This window comes from Macrobrachium nipponense, chromosome 28 (assembly GCF_015104395.2).
Source record: "Macrobrachium nipponense isolate FS-2020 chromosome 28, ASM1510439v2, whole genome shotgun sequence".
In the NCBI taxonomy this organism is placed as follows: Eukaryota; Metazoa; Arthropoda; class Malacostraca; order Decapoda; family Palaemonidae; genus Macrobrachium; species Macrobrachium nipponense.
The window spans coordinates 31,192,104-31,210,011 of NC_087217.1; the positions used below are offsets into that span (position 1 = coordinate 31,192,104).

General features: G+C 40.3%; 1 protein-coding gene across 1 annotated transcript in view; it reads left to right on the top strand.

Moving 5' to 3' along the window:
* The window catches only part of LOC135201643 (actin-related protein 3-like), a 127,538-nt gene that overhangs the window by 67,225 nt on the left and 42,405 nt on the right, over positions 1 to 17,908 (top strand). The gene's annotated exons all lie outside the window — the stretch shown is intronic.

A 17,908-nucleotide genomic window follows, 5' to 3' on the forward strand; every position in this document is an offset into this window, starting at 1 on the left:
CCTAGTGTTCCTATGATTATGGGTACAATTTCCACTGGCATATTCCATATCCTTCTTATTTCTATTTTCAGATCTTGTTACTTATCCATTTTTTCCCTCTCTTTCTCTTCAACTCTGGTGTCCCATGGTATTGCAACATCAATGAGTGATACTTTCTTCTTGATTTTGTCAATCAACGTCACGTCTGGTCTATTTGCACGTATCACCCTATCTGTTCTGATACCATAGTCCCAGAGGATCTTTGCCTGATCGTTTTCTATCACTCCTTCAGGTTGGTGCTCGTACCACTTATTACTGCAAGGTAGCTGATGCTTCTTGGACAGGCTCCAGTGGAGGGCTTTTGCCACTGAATCATGCATCTTTTTGTACTGGTTTTGTGCAAGTGCCAGACATTCGCTTGCTATATGGTTTATGGTCTCATTTTTCGTATTGCACTTCCTACATATGGGAGAGATGTTATTTCCGTCTATCGTTCTTTGAACATATCTGATTCTTAGGGCCTGATCTTGTGCCGCTGTTATCATTCCTTCAGTTTCCTTCTTGAGCTCTCCCCTCTGTAGCCATTGCTAAGTGTCATCGCTGGCTAGTCCTTTAGTCTGTCTCATGTATTGTCTGTGCATTGGTTTGTTGTGCCAGTCGTCTGTTCTGTTTGTTATTCTCCTGTCTCTGTATATTTCTGGGTCTTCGTCTACTTTTATTAGTCCTTCCCATGCACTCTTTAGCTCAACGTCCACGTCTTCACTGGTTTTCAGATATTGCCCCAGTGCTCTGTTCTCGATGTTGACGCAGTCCTCTATACTTAGTAGTCCTCTCCCTCCTTCCTTTGTGTTATGTAGAGTCTGTCCGTATTTGCTCTCGGGTGTAGTGCTTTGTTTATTGTCATATGTTTCCTGGTTTTCTGATCTATGCTGCAGAGTTCTGCCTTCGTCCATTCCACTATTCCTGCGCTGTATCTGATTACTGGCGCTGCCCATGTGTTTATGGCTTTTATCATATTTCCGCCATTGAGTTTTGACTTGAGTATCGCCTTGAGTCTCTGCATATATTCTTTCCTGATTGTGTCCTTCATCTCTTGGTGTTTTATATCCCCTCCTTCCATTATTCCCAGGTATTTATATCCAGTCTCATCTATGTGTTTGATGTTGCTCCCATCTGGTAGCTTTATCCCTTCAGTTCTTGTTACTTTGCCCTTTTGTATGTTGACTAAGGCGCATTTTTTATTATTATTATATTATTATTATTATTATTATTATTATTATTATTATAAGGCAGATTAACCAGACCCCTAGTATGGGAATTTACTACTTAGTGTATATGATAGTGTATGGCAGAAAAAAGGGATTTTGACATAGGAAAAATCTATTTCTGGGCAAGGAAGCCGTGTCGCCCAGTGAAATACGTTCCTTTAGTGCTATTTCTAAGGTAAAATATTGCTATAATACCAGAGAACTGCTAAAGAATTGGACATGCCAAAGAATATTCCTGACTCCCCTCTCCCCTGACCTTTATACCAGGTGTCGGTATGAATCTGGGGCGAGTGAATTACACTACCACAGCAATCTCTCCAATTAGCCTTTTCCACATCAAAACCCCCTAGAAAAGGGGAGCCGAGCTACAGCTCACTTCCTGCTACCCTGTTGGAAGCGTCTGTGACATCATACCTTTGAACCCCCGGGTTCATTTGCCCGCCCGGGATAGCCCGTTGCTAGTGCCTTTGTTTTTCATTCTCCCTGATCGGGTAGCTTCAGTAGGAGGTTCCGGGATACCCGGAATGTATTGTCCTCCCGGCTACTACGGTCCCGGGTTGATTAATACGCTCTTAGCACGGGTCCCCGGGATGGATATGTCTTTTTAGTCCAGGTCACTCCGGCACAATATCATGTTACCTTGAGTGTTTCATACCGTTATTACATAGCGATACTCATGTATCATTACATTTACAGGCCACCCAATGTCTGGTTGCCGGCTGTAATGCCGTCCTCCAGGATCCTTGTGGGCACGACGTTTGGCGGGGCCATGCCCCCTGTGCTGTGCTGATAGAGTATTCGGTAGTGTGGCATCACGAGAACTGTTTTGCCTGCTACGAGATGGTAGAACGGGTTACTTCTTCGGTAAGTTACCCCTTCTCTGTGCTTCTACCTTTAATGTGGTCATTGTGATAGTATGATATCTTACTAAACTTACAGCCTTATCGTATCCGGTAGTATAGTAAGTTAAGTTCAAGGTTAACATATTTCGTTTCTTACAGGCGAGCAGTCTGTTAGGGATGCTGCTCTCTCCACCCTCAAGATTTGGGTAGGAGGCTTTGGGCAGAACGTTGGGAAGGCGAAACCTTACATCCTTTCCCAGGACATGACGGCTTTAATCTTCCCTGCAGGAAAAAATACCGGCTATTTGGGCCCAAAGGTTGCGGCTCCAATAATTGAATCTATTCAAGAATCGGTATCTCAACAATCGGTATCTCAACAACAAGACGAGGAGTTACCGGAGCTTGTGTTGGAAGGAGTGCCACTTCCGGTTATAGAAGATGTGCCCGTTACACCGGATATGGGTATTGGTAAGAGCGTTAATGAGGCTAGCCTTCTAAGTCCTCAGGGTCATTCCTTGAGTACGTCTAACTCTTCCACTCCTTCTTCTTCTAAATCATTTCAAGGTTTCACCGGGGGATTGCCTCCTCCTAGGTCGCAATCCTCCTCGGTGATACCTAAAGTAAAGAGTAAACTTCAGTCAAAAACACTGCAAAAAAGGGCTTCAGTACCAAAAACATCATATGATAACCTTCCTAAAAGGGTCCCGGCATCCCATACCAGAGGTACTAAACCCAGACAGAAGTCCCTGTCAAAGTCCTCAAAACCAAGGTCACAGGAGGGGAAATCTTACCATTCCCCTTCGAGCCCCTTACCATCCAACCTTCTAAGGGCCTGTTACCTCATAAGGTACCAAAGGAGAAGGAGGATTCCTGTCCCGCTGGACAGGATCTGTTCAATACAAATACAGGCCAGAGTCCCCACCGGGTTACGACGGTTTCTGGCTTACGACGTTCCGAGGTTACCGCGTTTTCTTATATTCAATGGAAAAATCCTGTTCTTGGGTTCGACGCTTGTTCCGAGGTTACGACGCTGACGCTTCCGACGCTCCGAGTTAACGACGCTTTTAAAAAACGCATACTATGATAAAAATCCTTTATAGTTTAGCACAGTATATTAATAAAAATAAGTTTCTGGTTAGATACAACAAAAATTTTGAGATTATAATGATTTTCGACACTTTTTTATGTTGTATTTTCTATGTTTTTTAGTGGACGCCTCATATGCGGAACTAGTTTCCGAGCGAATGAATACATACTAGTTTACATATAACAGTCCAAAAGCGCAAATAATGAAAAAAATCATTGCTTGTTTCCAGTAATAATAACAAAACGAAGTTTCTGGTTAGATTACAACGCAAATTCCAAGTATCCAAAGAGAGACTTATCCAGTAATTTGATCAGGAGAGAGAGAGAGACGATGAGAGAGAGAGAGAGAGAGAGAGATGAGAGAGAGAGAGAGAGAGAGAGAGAGAGAGAGAGAGAGAAAGAAAGAGGCGTCTTCCGACGCTCCGAGTTAAGGACAGAGATTGTTCGTTTCGTTAAACGGTTTGAGATTATGATGATTTTTCGACACTTTTTATATTTTGTTGTATTTTTCTATGTTTTTTTAGTGACGCCTCATATGCGGAACTAGTTTCCGAGGCGAATGAATACATACTAGTTTACATTATAACAGTCCAAAGCGCAAATAATGAAAAAATCATTGCTTGTTTCCAGTAATAATAACAAACGAAGTTTCTGGTTAGATTACAACGCAAATTCCAAGGTATCCAAAGAGAGACATTATCCAGTAATTTGATCAGAGGAGAGAGAGAGATGAGAGAGAGAGAGATAGAGAGAGAGAGAGAGAGAGAGAGAGAGCGAGAGAGGAGAGAGAGAGGCGTCTTCCGACGCTTCCGAGTTAAGGACAGAGAAGTGTTCATTTCGTTAAACAAACGGTTTGAGATTATGATGATTTTCGACACTTTTATGTTGTATTTTTCTATGTTTTTTAGTGACGCCTCATATGCGAACTAGTTTACCCGTAGCGAATGAAAAAAATCATCCATACTAGTTTACGGGATATTACAACTCCAAAAGCGCAAACAAATAATGAAAAAATCATTGCTTGTTTCCGTATAACAAAAAGAAGTTTCTGGTTAGATTACAACGCAAATTCCAAGTATCCAAAGAGAGACATTATGTTTCGTAATACACGAGTCGGTAGATTCAAGTAATTTGATCAGAGAGAGAGAGAGAGAGAGAGAGAGAGAGAGAGAGAGAGAGAGAGAGAGAGAGAGAGAGAGAGAGAGAGAGAGACGGTCTTCCTCTTCCGACGGTCCGAGTTTAAGGACAGAAGAAGTGTTCGTTTCGTTAAACGGCCTCTGACTCATGCCAGTAAATGTTTTTTGTTGATACTAATAATATAAGCCTATTTAAAGATACGTTTACTTTAATTAGTCTATATATAGGTAAAATAGTAATCAACTGTTCTTGTAGCCCTCAATATTTGGCAAAATCGAAGTATCCAAAGAGAGACATTATCCAGTACGTAATTTGATCAGAGAGAGAGAGAGAGAGAGACCTTACCTTACCTTACAGACCTTACATCTTGTTCGGGTTGCCCCAGGTCCCTCAGTGTGAGGCACCTCTTAATGTCTACCAGAGAGTTGCTAGTACATCTTCCGGTATATTTTGCATCTTCCAATCTTGGATGGTCTGGGATGCAGTTTAGATATTTGTCGAGCTTATTCTTAAACACATCTACGCTCACTCCTGATATATTCCTCAGATGAGCTGGCAACGCATTGAAATAGACGCTGCATTATCGATGCTGGTGCGTAGTGGATTAATGTCCTGTGTGCTTTCCTTATTTTTCCTGGTATAGTTTTGGGCACTATTAATCTACCTCTGCTTGCTCTTTCTGATATTTTTAGTTCCATGATATTTTCTGCTATTCCTTCTATCTGTTTCCATGCCTGAATTATCATGTAGCGTTCTCTTCTCCTTTCCAGACTATATAATTTTAAGAATTGTAGTCTTTCCCAGTAGTCTAGGTCCTTAACTTCTTCTATTCTAGCTGTAAAGGACCTTTGTACACTCTCTATTTGTGCAATATCCTTTTGATAGTGTGGGTACCATATCATATTGCAATATTCAAGTGGACTACGAACATATGTTTATAAAGCATAATCATGTGTTCAGCTTTTCTTGTTTTGAAGTGCCGTAACAACATTCCCATTTTGCTACATTTTGCCAACAGAGTGCTATTTGATCATTGCATAAACATGTTCCTATTCATCATCACACCAAGGTCTTTAACTGCTTCCTTATTTGTGATGGTCTCATTATTAGGTCCCTTATATGCATATAGCTTTCTTTCTCTGTCTCCATATTTATTGATTCAAATTATCAGAGTTAAATACCATCCTATTTTACCTCTGCCCAATCATATACTTTGTTAAGGTCTCTTTGTAGAGCGTTCCTATCTTCATCACAAGTAATTTCTCTACTTATTCTTGTGTCATCTGCGAAACTACTCACTACCGAATCCTTAACATTATTGTCTATGTCTTCAATCATAATAACAAACAGTATTGCAGCTAACACCGTACCTTGCGGCACACCGGATATTACCTTGGCTTCATCCGATTTCTCGTCGTTTGCAATAACTATCTGTTTTCTGTTGTGTAAAAATTCTTTTAACCATCTTCCTACTTTATCCACGATATTGTGTTTTCTAATTTTCTTCGCTAATATATTATGGTCTACTTTATCAAAAGCTTTTGCAAAGTCTAAATAAACCACATCTGTTTCATTTCCGCTTTTCATATTTTTGAATAGGTGTTTTCACGGTGGACTAACAGTTGGGTTTGTGTACTTTTTCCGGGTACGAAACCATGTTGTCCTGATTAAACAAATTATTTTTTATTAATGTTTCATAATATTTTTCTTCATTACCCTTTCATACACTTTCATTATATGTGATGTTAGAATCACAGGCCTATAATTACTTGCCTCTAGTCTTGATCCACTTTTGAAAGTAGGGGTAATATACGCTAATTTGTGCTCTTCATATATCTTGCCTGTATCTACACTTTGTCTTAATAATATTGCAAGTGGCTTTGCGATAGAATGAACTACTTTCTTTAACAAAATAGCAGGAATTCCATCAGGCCCTGCAGCCGCTCCATTTTTAATTTCATTAATAGCCTGCACAATATCAGCTTCATTAATCTATGTCAGCAAATATTCACTATTTTCATCCTTACTTCTATATCATTATCTTCATTATCTATCTAGGGGTGAATTCTCTCTTATATCGTTCTGCCAGTATGTTGCAAATTTCCTTTTTTTCATTCGTTAATCTCCCTTCAATTCTCAGAGGGCCTATTTCTATTCTTCTTTTATTCATCTTCTTCGCATATGAGTATAATAGTTTGGGGTTTTGCTTGATATTTAATAGGGTTTTTTCTTCCAAGTCCCGTTTTTCATTTTCTTTTGATTGTATAATCTTTTTTTTCTGCAATTTCTATCTTACTTTTTAGTTCTATAACTTTCCATGCATTTTTTTCTTTTGCAAGACCTTTTTTCCACTTTCTGATTTTCTGGAACAAGATTCTTCTGTCTCTTGGTATGCATGAATGATGTTTACTTTTCTTCTTCGGTATATCCTTTTTCCACTATTATCTCCAATATTTTATATAATATCTCCGTATTTACCCTTATGTCATCACTTACGAAAATGTTATCCCAATCTTTGTTTAATTCTTCATTAATTTCTGACCATTTTATATTTGTACTGTAGAAGTTGTATTTTCCATATCCTTCCCACTTTTTCATTTCTTGCTTATCTCTATTTTCACTTGCTTTGGAATGAAGGCTGTTAATTCTATGACATTATGGTCTGAAATACTCGCATTATAACTATTATTCTTTAACATATAATTCATCTCGTTCACAAATACTAGGTCTAAAGTATTTTCCTTTCTTGTTGGAGGTGATTTATTTGTTGAATGTTTTGTATTCTAGTAGCATATCTAATAGCTTTTCAAATTGCCTCTTATCTTCTGCACTACTATTACTCTCTTTTTTATATGTATAAGTACAACCACAGTCTCCTATTCGTTCTTTCCATTCTACGAAAGAAAGTTGAAGTCACCAGATAGGAGAATAGTCCAGTCCTTGTGATTTCTACATATATCATCCAATTTTCAATTATTAAGTCAAACTCTTTAGTATTAGGAGGTCTATATATTACTATGTTCATCAATTTTTCAGATTCAAATTCTACCGCTATTAGTTCACATTCTGAGTTACTATATTTTCTCATATATTTTTCCTTGTTTTTTTGTCTTTCCCATATATTGCGGTTCCCCCTTGATTCCTATTTTTTCTATCTGATCTATAAGTTTGGAACCCTTTTATTTGATCATCATTCCCAGTCTCTTGGGAATACCAGGTTCACTTATATTCATTATATCTATTTTCTTTTCATTTGGGTTAGTTCTTCTAAGTACTCTATTTTTTCTTTTTGAGTTACTCGTAACTAAACCCTGCGCATTCATCACTATGATGGTTTGCGTGTTTTCTCCATTCATTTAATACTGATAGTAATAAGGATTTTCCCATGTCTCTTTCCTGTTCGGGTGGTATGTTGTTCTTTTTTTTCATTTCCAGAAATTCTGACATTAAAAAATCCAACTTTTCCATAATATTTGATCTTCCTTCATCATAATTATTCATTTTGTGTCTGAATCTGCAATTTTCTCCGTTTCTGCAATATCCTCTTGCATAATAAATACAGTTATTATCTCTTGAGTAGAATTTCGGAGCTGATGCTTTGAAATTCTTTGCTGACACCTCTGCATATCTCATTGGTGGTTTGCTTTTCTCTTTTACTGATATTCTTGATTCTCTCTTTATTTGTTTCTTTCTTATTTTGGATTTTATTACTTGGTTGGTTATTTATTTGATTATGATTCATGGCTACAGGGTGCATATATTTGCATTTTTTGTCGAACTTACATCCTTTTCCTTCTTTTCTTTTAGGTTTTACATATTTTTTTGGTATGCAGATCTCTGCAATCATCCCCATATCCATCTAAGTATGCACATTTACCATATATTTCATAGTTTTGACTATCTTAGGATGTTTGTAGTAACATCTTTCTCCAAATCTGCAATTCCCTCTTTTCAAAAGGTTGCAGATTTTGTCTTTCTTGTCTATTTTTTCCTCTTTCCCGTCATTGTATAGATCTGGGTAGAGCCTCTTCGGGATTTGCTTTTCTGTTGTCATATCGTAATTTATTTCTTCGTAGGTATGCTTCTTTATTGCCTCATATGTAGTATCAATGAGTATCTCTGCATCCATACTTTTATCTTGTTCTTTGTTTTTCCTATTTTTTTTTCTGTCATTTCATTTTTGTTTACTTCTCTTCCGTTTTCCTCTTCTTCTTCTTCTTCTTCTTCCTCTCTTCTTCTTCCTCACTATGTACATTCAATCTTGATTTAATAAACATTGTTCCTATCCATGATAGACATGTTGAACAAAAAAATTCTTGATCTTTTCTCAAATCTTGTATTACCTCAGCACACTGTGGATGGGTCGGAATGTTGCATGCAGCACATTTTCTGATTAGGTTTTGTGGATTGACTATGCTATACCAAACCTTACACAGTTTGCATGCTTTGGCATTCTTTTTCCTAATGCATCAATTAGTATATTCACAAGATTCACCTTATTCATTTTCTTTGTCGGAATATGTTGGTTTATGTATATTTTCTTTATGAGTCTCTTGACCACTTGGATTTTATTTGGAACTTCTTCAATTATTTTCAAGATGTTTCATTAGATTTGTTCCAGTTTGAAGGATTATATCCTTCTAATAATATCTATGAATGCTTTTGTATCTTTTTGGTTAGGACTGTTGCTGATTTCATAGATGAGAAATGCCAGTTCCCTTCCTGCTACCTCATCGTATTGCGAATCTGCTAGACACGCCAAATTACGCCACCTTTCCCGCAGTTGGAACTTACTGCCATCTTGTTCTGATTTATAGTATTACACTTGATAAACTAACTTAGAAGACGCTTTATCCTACTATTTTCACACTAATCTTATCACCGATAGTTCACGAACACTTCTAGATATTTCTCAAAATTCTAGTCGTATGTTAAACTTGTGATATCTGTGATTATTGTGACTTCACGCGGGTACGTCTCACAAGCAAGATGGCTACTAGAGAGAGAGTGAGAGAGAGAGAGAGAGAGACGCTTTGGCAACAATGGTCTCGGGGGGTTTTATAGCTTCCTTCTGCTTGATGATCGTGGATATGTAGAAGGATTTCGACCATACTCGTTTGCCAAATCGACGATACGAACGCACGTTCATGCTTTGCTATAATTTCATGTTTTGCTTCCATCGAAATCATTTTCTTGGGTTTTTTCTTATCACCTGCTTTGTCTTTAGCTTTGAGACCCATGGTTAATAATAAAATAGACAAAAATAACACGAAAAATAGGCGCAAATACAACGAACTAAACAACGAACCGTGTTAACATGCAGCACCAACAAACAAACAGACTGAACGCCCATTTATCGGTCGCCTATACAACGAACACTCATTGCAAAACAAAATCGTATCTCAAATATTTCGTTGTATATCAAAGCTTGTATTTTCGCAATTTTCTGTTATATCTCAAAACATTCGTATATTAGGGCAATTGTATGTCAAGTTTTACCAATGTAATTTGATCAGAGAGAGAGAGAGAGAGACGCTTTGGCAACAATGGTCTCGGGATTGACGTAACGTTTTATTTTCTGAACAGATAGGACAGAGAAGTGTTCGTTTCATTAAACGGCCTCTGACTCATGGCAGGAAATGTTTTGTTGATACTAATATATAAGCCTATTTAAAGATACATTTACTTTAATTAGTCTATATGATACGTAAATAGTAATCAGCTGTTAGTAGCCCTCAAGATTTTGCAAAATCACTCCAGGTTGTACATAAAACTTCAAGAATGTAGTGTCACCAGAGGATTACAATAGTTTTTACTTTCAAGAACCAGCATTCTTTTATGAAAATACTCCAGGTTGTACATAAAACTACAGGAAACAACATGTAGTGTAACCAAAGGATTACAAGTAAGGTTTTTATAACTTTTATTAGTTTAAGACATATTTCCAAGCGTCGTTCCGGCTTACGACGATTTTCGGCTTACGACGCGTCTCAAGAACGGAACCCCCGTCGTAACCCGGGGACTGCCTGTATATTAAAAAAACAGGTCAATAGCCTAGGAACTTTGGTCAATACAGTTACGGCAAGGTTTGAGGAGGTGATTAACCCTCTTACGCCGACTGGACGTATTTTACGTCGACTTACAAAAGTTTTTTTTTAAAATTCGCGGAAAAATACTTATAGGCCTACCAGCCTAAAACTTTTGAATCACGCGCCTTGGGGGATGCTGGGAGTTCACGGATCAAGGTATGTTTTTTTTTTTTTTTTTTGTTTTTTGTTTTGGGGGGGGTTTTACAATTGTTACGCAGGCGCGTAAGCGCGAATTTCTTTCTTGCCGCACTAAAAAGTATCTGTGACACATCTCGGAATTGTTTCGTCACTTTGACATAATTTTTGTACCATTGTAAATTAGCCGTTACATGAAGTATTATATATGAAAATGTGCGCATTTTTATGTAGAATACAACAATAAAATACTCATGATTGTAGCTTTTATCAGTTTTGAGATATTTTCATATAAATAAGGATAATTGCCAAAATTTCAACCTTCGGTCAACTTTGACTACCGAAATGGTCGAAAAACGCAATTGTAAGCTAAAACTCTTATGTTTTAGTGATATTCAATCATATACCTTAATTTTGCAACTAATTGGAAGTCTCTAGCACAATATTTTGATTTATGGTGAATTTATGAAAAACCTTTTCCTTACGTCCACGCAGTAACTCTTCCGAAAAAAATCATACATGCGATTGTGGTAATGTTTGCACCATTTTAAAATTAGCCGTTATATAAAGTTTTATATATGGAAATGTGCGCAATTTCATGCACAATACAACTAAAAACAACCCATGGTTGTAGCTTATATCAGTTTTGAGATATTTTCATATAAATAACAATAATTGCCAAAATTTCAACCTTCGGTCAACTTTGACTCTACCGAAATGGTCGAAAAACGCAATTGTAAGCTAAAACTCTTATATTCTATTAATATTCAAGCATTTACCTTCATTTTGCAACAAATTGGAAGTCTCTAGCACAATATTTCGATTTATGGTGAATTTATGAAAAAAATAACATTTTCTTTATGTCCGCGCGGTAACTCTTCCGAAAAAATTATACGTGCGATTGTGGTAATGTTCGCACCATTTTAAATTAGCCGTTACATAAAGTTTTATATATGAAAATGTGCGCAATTTCATTTAGAATACAACAAAAAATAATTGAAGGTTGTAGCTTTTCTCATTTTTGAAATATTTGCATATAAATCACGATAAATAGAAAAAAAACCACGTTCAGTCAACTTTGACTCTACTGAAATGGTCGAAACGCAATTTGTAAGCTAAAACTCTTAGTCTAGTAATATTCAGTCATTTATCTTCATCTTGAAACAAATTCGAAGTCTCTAGCAAAATATTTAGATTTATGGTGAATTTAAAAAAAAATCTTTCCTTCTCTCCGCGTGCGGATTCTCCGCCACAAATCTCCGAAATGCGTAAGTCCCATTCTCGGAATATTTGCTCCATTTCATATTAGGCATTTCATAGAGTTTTATATATGAAAATGTGCAAAATTTCATGTAGAATAAAACAAAAAATATTTGAAGGTTGTAGCTTTTCTTATTTCCGAAATAATTGCATATAAAAAATATATATATAAAAAAATTCGACATTCAGTCAACTTTAACTCGTCAGATATGGTCGAAAACTGCAATTGTAAGCTAATACTCTTACAGTATAGTAATATTAAATCATGTGTCTTCATTTTGAAAGAAATTGGAAGTCTCTAGGACAATATTTAGATTTATGGTGAATTTTTGAAAAAAATATTTGTTTACGTCCGCACGTTACGAATTCATGCATTATTTTGTGATAATATTTTCTCTGTGTTGCTTTGATCGTTTTACAATGTGTTATATACCAAAATGATTGCAATTTAGTGTACATTACAACGAAAAAGAAAGTAACTTGTTACCTTTAACTGTTTTGCGCACAGCGCAATTTGAATACAATTATATATGAAATTTCGTTTTTGCGCTATCATATATCGCATTATTTATATATGATAATGATAATTTTTTTCATTTCTGATGGTTGCATACTACACTTCAGCCAATGACAAAAAAAGGAGCCAAAAATGAACTCTTAATCTTGAAAACTAAGCGCGCTGTGACTTTTTGAAAAAAATATTTTTTCCGCTTCCGCGCTCACTCAGAAACACCTCCGGCACACGGGAGACAATTTTTTTTTACCGCTTCGGCGTAAGAGGGTTAAGAGACTGGGTACTCAGGAGTCTAATTGCAGGTCTTCAGCAGGCTGCAGCAGGTTCGGCCCATCCTAGTAACCTAGTGCAAGGCCAGAGTATGCCGGACGGTTCCACTCTCCCTCCCTTTCATCCAAGTAACCCTTGGAGGGTAGCGAACTTCGCTCCGTTCATCAATGGGATGTTAACGATAGAAGGTTGCGGTACCCGGAGACTCGAGGACTTCGAGTTCTTCCCCACAGACTTGCAGCCCCCTTTCATTGGCTATGTTCAGCTTACGGAGGCTGCTCTTGTTAGAGAGGATAAGGTTCCAAAGGAAACAGTCATCCTTTCCAGGGACCAGACACAACAGGCATGGGTTCGCTGTTTGGAAGAGTGGAACTGCGCAAACTCTAGAATCACGGCCTTTAAGAGCCTGTTCACTATGTTCACGACAGATGAGGAGAACCCGTTACCTTTTACAACTAAGTGAAAAAATTATGCCAGCACAATTAGAAAAGAAAGTACTATCAGTAATCCTTCAATTATCAGGAATAAAAAAGAAAAGAGTACATCAGATTAATGGAGAAATCCAAATACAGGCAGCCGCCGGTTATTATTGGCCTCAGTTATCAGCGATCCAGTTTTATGGGGCCTGTCAAGGCTTTATGACCATTTAATTATTTTTGTACAACAACTTTTTATCAGTTGTTACCATATTGTATTACCACATGAGATGATAATATTTTGTATAAGTCAAATAGGCGTACAGGTGTATTTTTCATACGCGAACAAACCTTCGGTCTTAACAATAGGATAATTTCTAGCGCCCAGCTGGATCCGTTAAAATTGCAGATGAAAGCAAGGAATCTTGTGAGGTCTGGCAACGCGTGCGTATATTGGGTGAAGAATGGTCAAGGACCATGTATCTACGCCAAAGGAAAGGTATCCAGTCTTTTCTTAACCACCTGGGCGAGAGTTGTGGTTGACGTCTCTCGGCCTTTGCCCGGTTCATTGCCCGTTTCGCTTGTGTTTTAGTGTGTGTGTGTGTATGTGTGCACTGTTATTATGGCTTCTTCTGCTCCATCTCGGCCTTGTCAACGTGTGTGCCCCGGAATTCCAGGTTTTCTCTTTTCTCATTTTTTGGCTTCGGCTGCAACCGTTCCCCACGTCACTTGTAGTAGGTGTCGTTCTAACATTTGTACAATAACGAATCCCTGCATGGAATGCTGTGCGTGGCCTAGAGAGCAGTGGAAGTTATCTAGAAAGAGGGAGCATTGTAGGGTTTCTTCTCTCCCTTCGTGGGAGGGTTTTTCTTCTGTACCTGATGCTTAGTCTCCTGCTGCTATCACACCCCATAGTAGTGTGCCTTTGTCACCTTCCTTTTCTTCTATCGATTTGTCGTTGGAAGTTTCGGGAGGTCCTCAGGCTGTTTATGTAATGTCGCCCTTTCTTCTTTGGGAGTTTATTTGATTCCTGAGAGGGAGGCTTTTTCATCATTGTCTTTTATTTCATAGTCGGAGGCATCCAAAATGGCGGCGCTTGGGCTACGGGGTTCACTGTCCTTGGAGGGTTTGCTGACGCACTTATGGATGCTCGCTACCCCCATCCTCATGCTGTCCAGGCCCTCCCCCTTCCTCCTGGCTGCATCTTCGGGGGTAGCCAAGGCCAGCCATATTGTATTGCTCTGCCAGTGATGATTGCCGCTTCTTCGAGTCAGAGGGAAGCATTGGCGTCAGCCCCGCTAGTGATATCATGGGGTCAGTCATTTTGTATCCCTTCGTCAGTGGCGTCTGCTTCCTGTTTGGATCGAGGGGAAGCCGTGATGTCATCGCTGCTTATGACATCACTTCCATCGATGACGTCACTCTCAGTTGTCTCCTGCACTGCCTAGCTTGTCTGTGTCTTCATTGTTTGCTGCCGTGACATCATCTCTGCCATCCAGTTTGCTGCATCTCCCTTCCATGTCGCTGGACCCTTCTTTTGCTGATCCATCTGAGGCTTTATGCGAGGCAGTTCTTAGGAAATTGGACTCTGTTTTAGAAGATAAGTTGGCTGCCATGTCGGCTGGGAGGACTGGAAGCAAGCGTGTTGCATCGCCCCCGCCTCCTCCTTTCTTCGTCTTCGAGTGTGGAGCAGCACACCCATGTTCCTGAGAATGTTGGTGTTACAGAGTGTGTTAGTGTATCTTCCCTTGTGCGATCTGCAGTGGCTGCTTCGTCCTCTGCATTGAGTCGCGAGCGTGTTGCAACCTCCCTCGTTCATGCATGTTGCAGGTGCTCCCACTCCTCCAGGGCCTATTCATCGCCGTAAGGATCTCAAGGCACCTGTCAAGAGGTCGAAGGTTGTGAGCGCAGGGTTGGTGTAGCAGGAGTGTTTGCCTGCCCCTCTACCTGGTACTTCCAGGAGTTTGACTAAGAGGGATTCTCATTCTATCTTGATAGTTTGGGATCCCTCTCCAGCACACGTTCGTATGTCTGCCACGCCCGTGCCTGTTCGTGGCCATGTTAGAGAGTCATCTGTTGCGAGAGTGCATAGTGATGTCCCTAGTGTTGTGGTGGGTTTGTTGCGGGAGTTGGCACTTGGATCCAGCCCAGACAGGTTAGTTGGTGTTTCTGGCTGTTTGACTGCTGGTTCTTCCGTTAATTTAAACGAGGAAGGTGCTTTAGATAAGCCTTGCACACCTGTCTTGTCGGTTTCCATTGCCGGAGCAGGAGGAGGGAGAATGCAAGAGTTATTGTCTTCCTATTCAGAAGTTGTCGATCTCATTCGTGGATTCAACAATTTGGAGAGTAGGACTCAGGCTCAGTCGTCTTACACTCCTTCCTGCTTGGAAGCCTTGCTGGGAGCTACGCAGGATCCCAAGTCATCTTTTCAACTTCCAGATCGGGACGGCTTGCTTCGCTCTAGGGGCTCTGCCAGGCTACTACCCCCACCTCTCACAAGGCATAGGAAGTGCTATGCTACGAACTCTGCTTTTTGATTCCGTGTCATCTTAACCCGGACGTCATTCGTCTAAAACCAGGATTGACCTTGGAGCAGGTGAGGCCGGTGGCTCCAACCTTGTCACCACAGGATGCCTCGGTGTTGGAATCTATGGCAGCCTCTATGTTGCAGACGGTTTCTTGGCTGGACTTCTGGTCTATGGTCATTGCCAAGATAGCTTCTGACAGGTCCCCAGAGTGGTTGGTGAGTGCTTCCTCTCTTGCCAGTTTGTTGCAGTCTGGAGGCAAGGCATTTTTGTATATGGCTCACCTTAGTGTTAATTTATGGGCTAACCTTCTCCTGATTAGAAGAGACGCGGCTTTATTCAGGATGGAAAGATCGGTTGACCCTGAGTCCCTCCTGGCATTGAGGAATGGAGATCTGTTGGAATCACATTTTCTGTTCCTTCGGACCGAGCTAGAGGATGCGATAGACCGGTGCCAGATTAGTGCACCAGGCTGTGTCTAAGTCGGAGTCTTGTCTTCGGAGACATCCGGCTCCTCCTCCTCCCCCTGCCCCTGCCCAGCAGCAGTCACGAAGATCGTCACCTGGCAGGCCGTCGAGAAGTTCGATTTCGTCAGGGCCTCCCCATTTGTCCCAGCATAGGTTAGAGGACCAACATCCCTTTCGCTCCCATTCCTTTAAGCCAAGAAGGGGCCCCAGGGGCAGAGGTAAAGGGGGCCATGGATAGGTTAGGCACTTGTCCCTCTCCTGTGCCACAGGTGGGGGGGGGGGGGGGTTGCCTATTGGGCCTTTGGACCAAGGGGCAGAGTTATGGGGCAGAGAAGTGGGTGGTAGATGTCCTTCGGGTTGGGTATCTACTGCCATTCGATTTCTCTCATCCTCTCTTGGACAAGCTGCTGCTCAGGAGGGCGTATCCTCCAGATTCTCTGAAGTTCTTGGCTCTTCGGGAGGAAGTGCAGAAGATGCTGGACAAGGATGCGATAGAGGAAGTGGTGTGTCCATCTCCGGGGTTTTACAGTCACATCTTGGTGCTCAAGGCATTGTGAGTTTGGAGACCTGTGATCGTCTTATCCAACTTTAATAATTTCATCAGGAAGATACGGTTCAAGATGGAGACCCCACGTTCAGTGTTGGCAGCTGTGATGGAAGGCAACTTCATGCTGTCGATAGACTTGAGGGATGCATACTTCCAGATCCATATTTATCCGATGCCCAGGAAGTTCCTTTGCTTCTCTCTAGGCGACAAGGTCTTCGAGTTCAAAGTCATATGCTTCAGGGCCCCTCAAGTGTTCTCTCGTCTCAAGTTTGGCCCATACTCAGGGTATCTGTTTGCTGAGGTACCTTGATGATTGGTTGGTCTTGGTAGGTTCCAGGGAAAAGCTGCTGCAGGACAGAGATCGTCTGCTTCAGTTTTGTCTGGAACTGGGCATCGTGGTCAACCAGGAAAAGTCAAACCTCGTACTCAGTCAAAGGATTCTCTACCTGGGCATGGTCATTGATATGGCGGTTGCAAGAGTTTTCCTGTCAGATCAGAGGTTGGAGAAGTTGCGAGTGGTGGCGCGCGACTTCCTGTCAGAACCACATCAGTCAGCTTATCAGTGGCAGGTTCTTCTGGGAGTGTTGTCTTCTTTGGAGAAGCTGGTCCCTCATGGGCGTCTTCATCTTCGGTTTCTACAATGGAGACTGGGGGAATTCTGTTCTTGGCAGGGTGCTGATAAGTGAAACCCGCCATTTACTGAAACACTGCAATTTATGACACTTATGGGACCAAGTTTTGGTTAATAGCACCGATAACTGGTTAATGGCGCCTATGTTAGGTATGTTATGGTGCTATAGTTCTATTTTTGTCATCTTATGGCACTGATAACCAAAACTTGCCCCTATGGCATCATAAATCGCCGCCATAAAACTAGATCGCCATTAATGAGACTGCCGATAACTGGGACTGCCTTAATTAAATGAGTTAGACACCACCTTACAAACAAGTTATGTTCCGGATGGCTGTTCGTATCTTGAATTGTTCATAAGTTGGTTTTTGATATGTAGTGCATAATTTTTGTTGATGGTTAAATTCCTGGGTTAACTCGGGAGTTGTAGAGAACTACAGTGTTCCCCCATATTCGTGGGGGATGGGTACCAGACATCCCTGCGAATAGTAAGAACTTTCCTAAAAAAAATGCTTTTATCTCCCTATCTTTAAAGTTCAGATACCAAATGAATACTTGAAGTATTATCCTACATCAAATATACCATTGAAATGATATTATTAATATCATTTCAAAATCATCTGAGAGAGAGGAGAGAGAGAGAGAGAGAGAGAGAGAGAGAGAGAGAGAGAGAGAGAGAGAGAGACGTTACGATATCACAAGATTGAAATGAACTTCTAGAGGCAACACTTCTTCCCCTCCC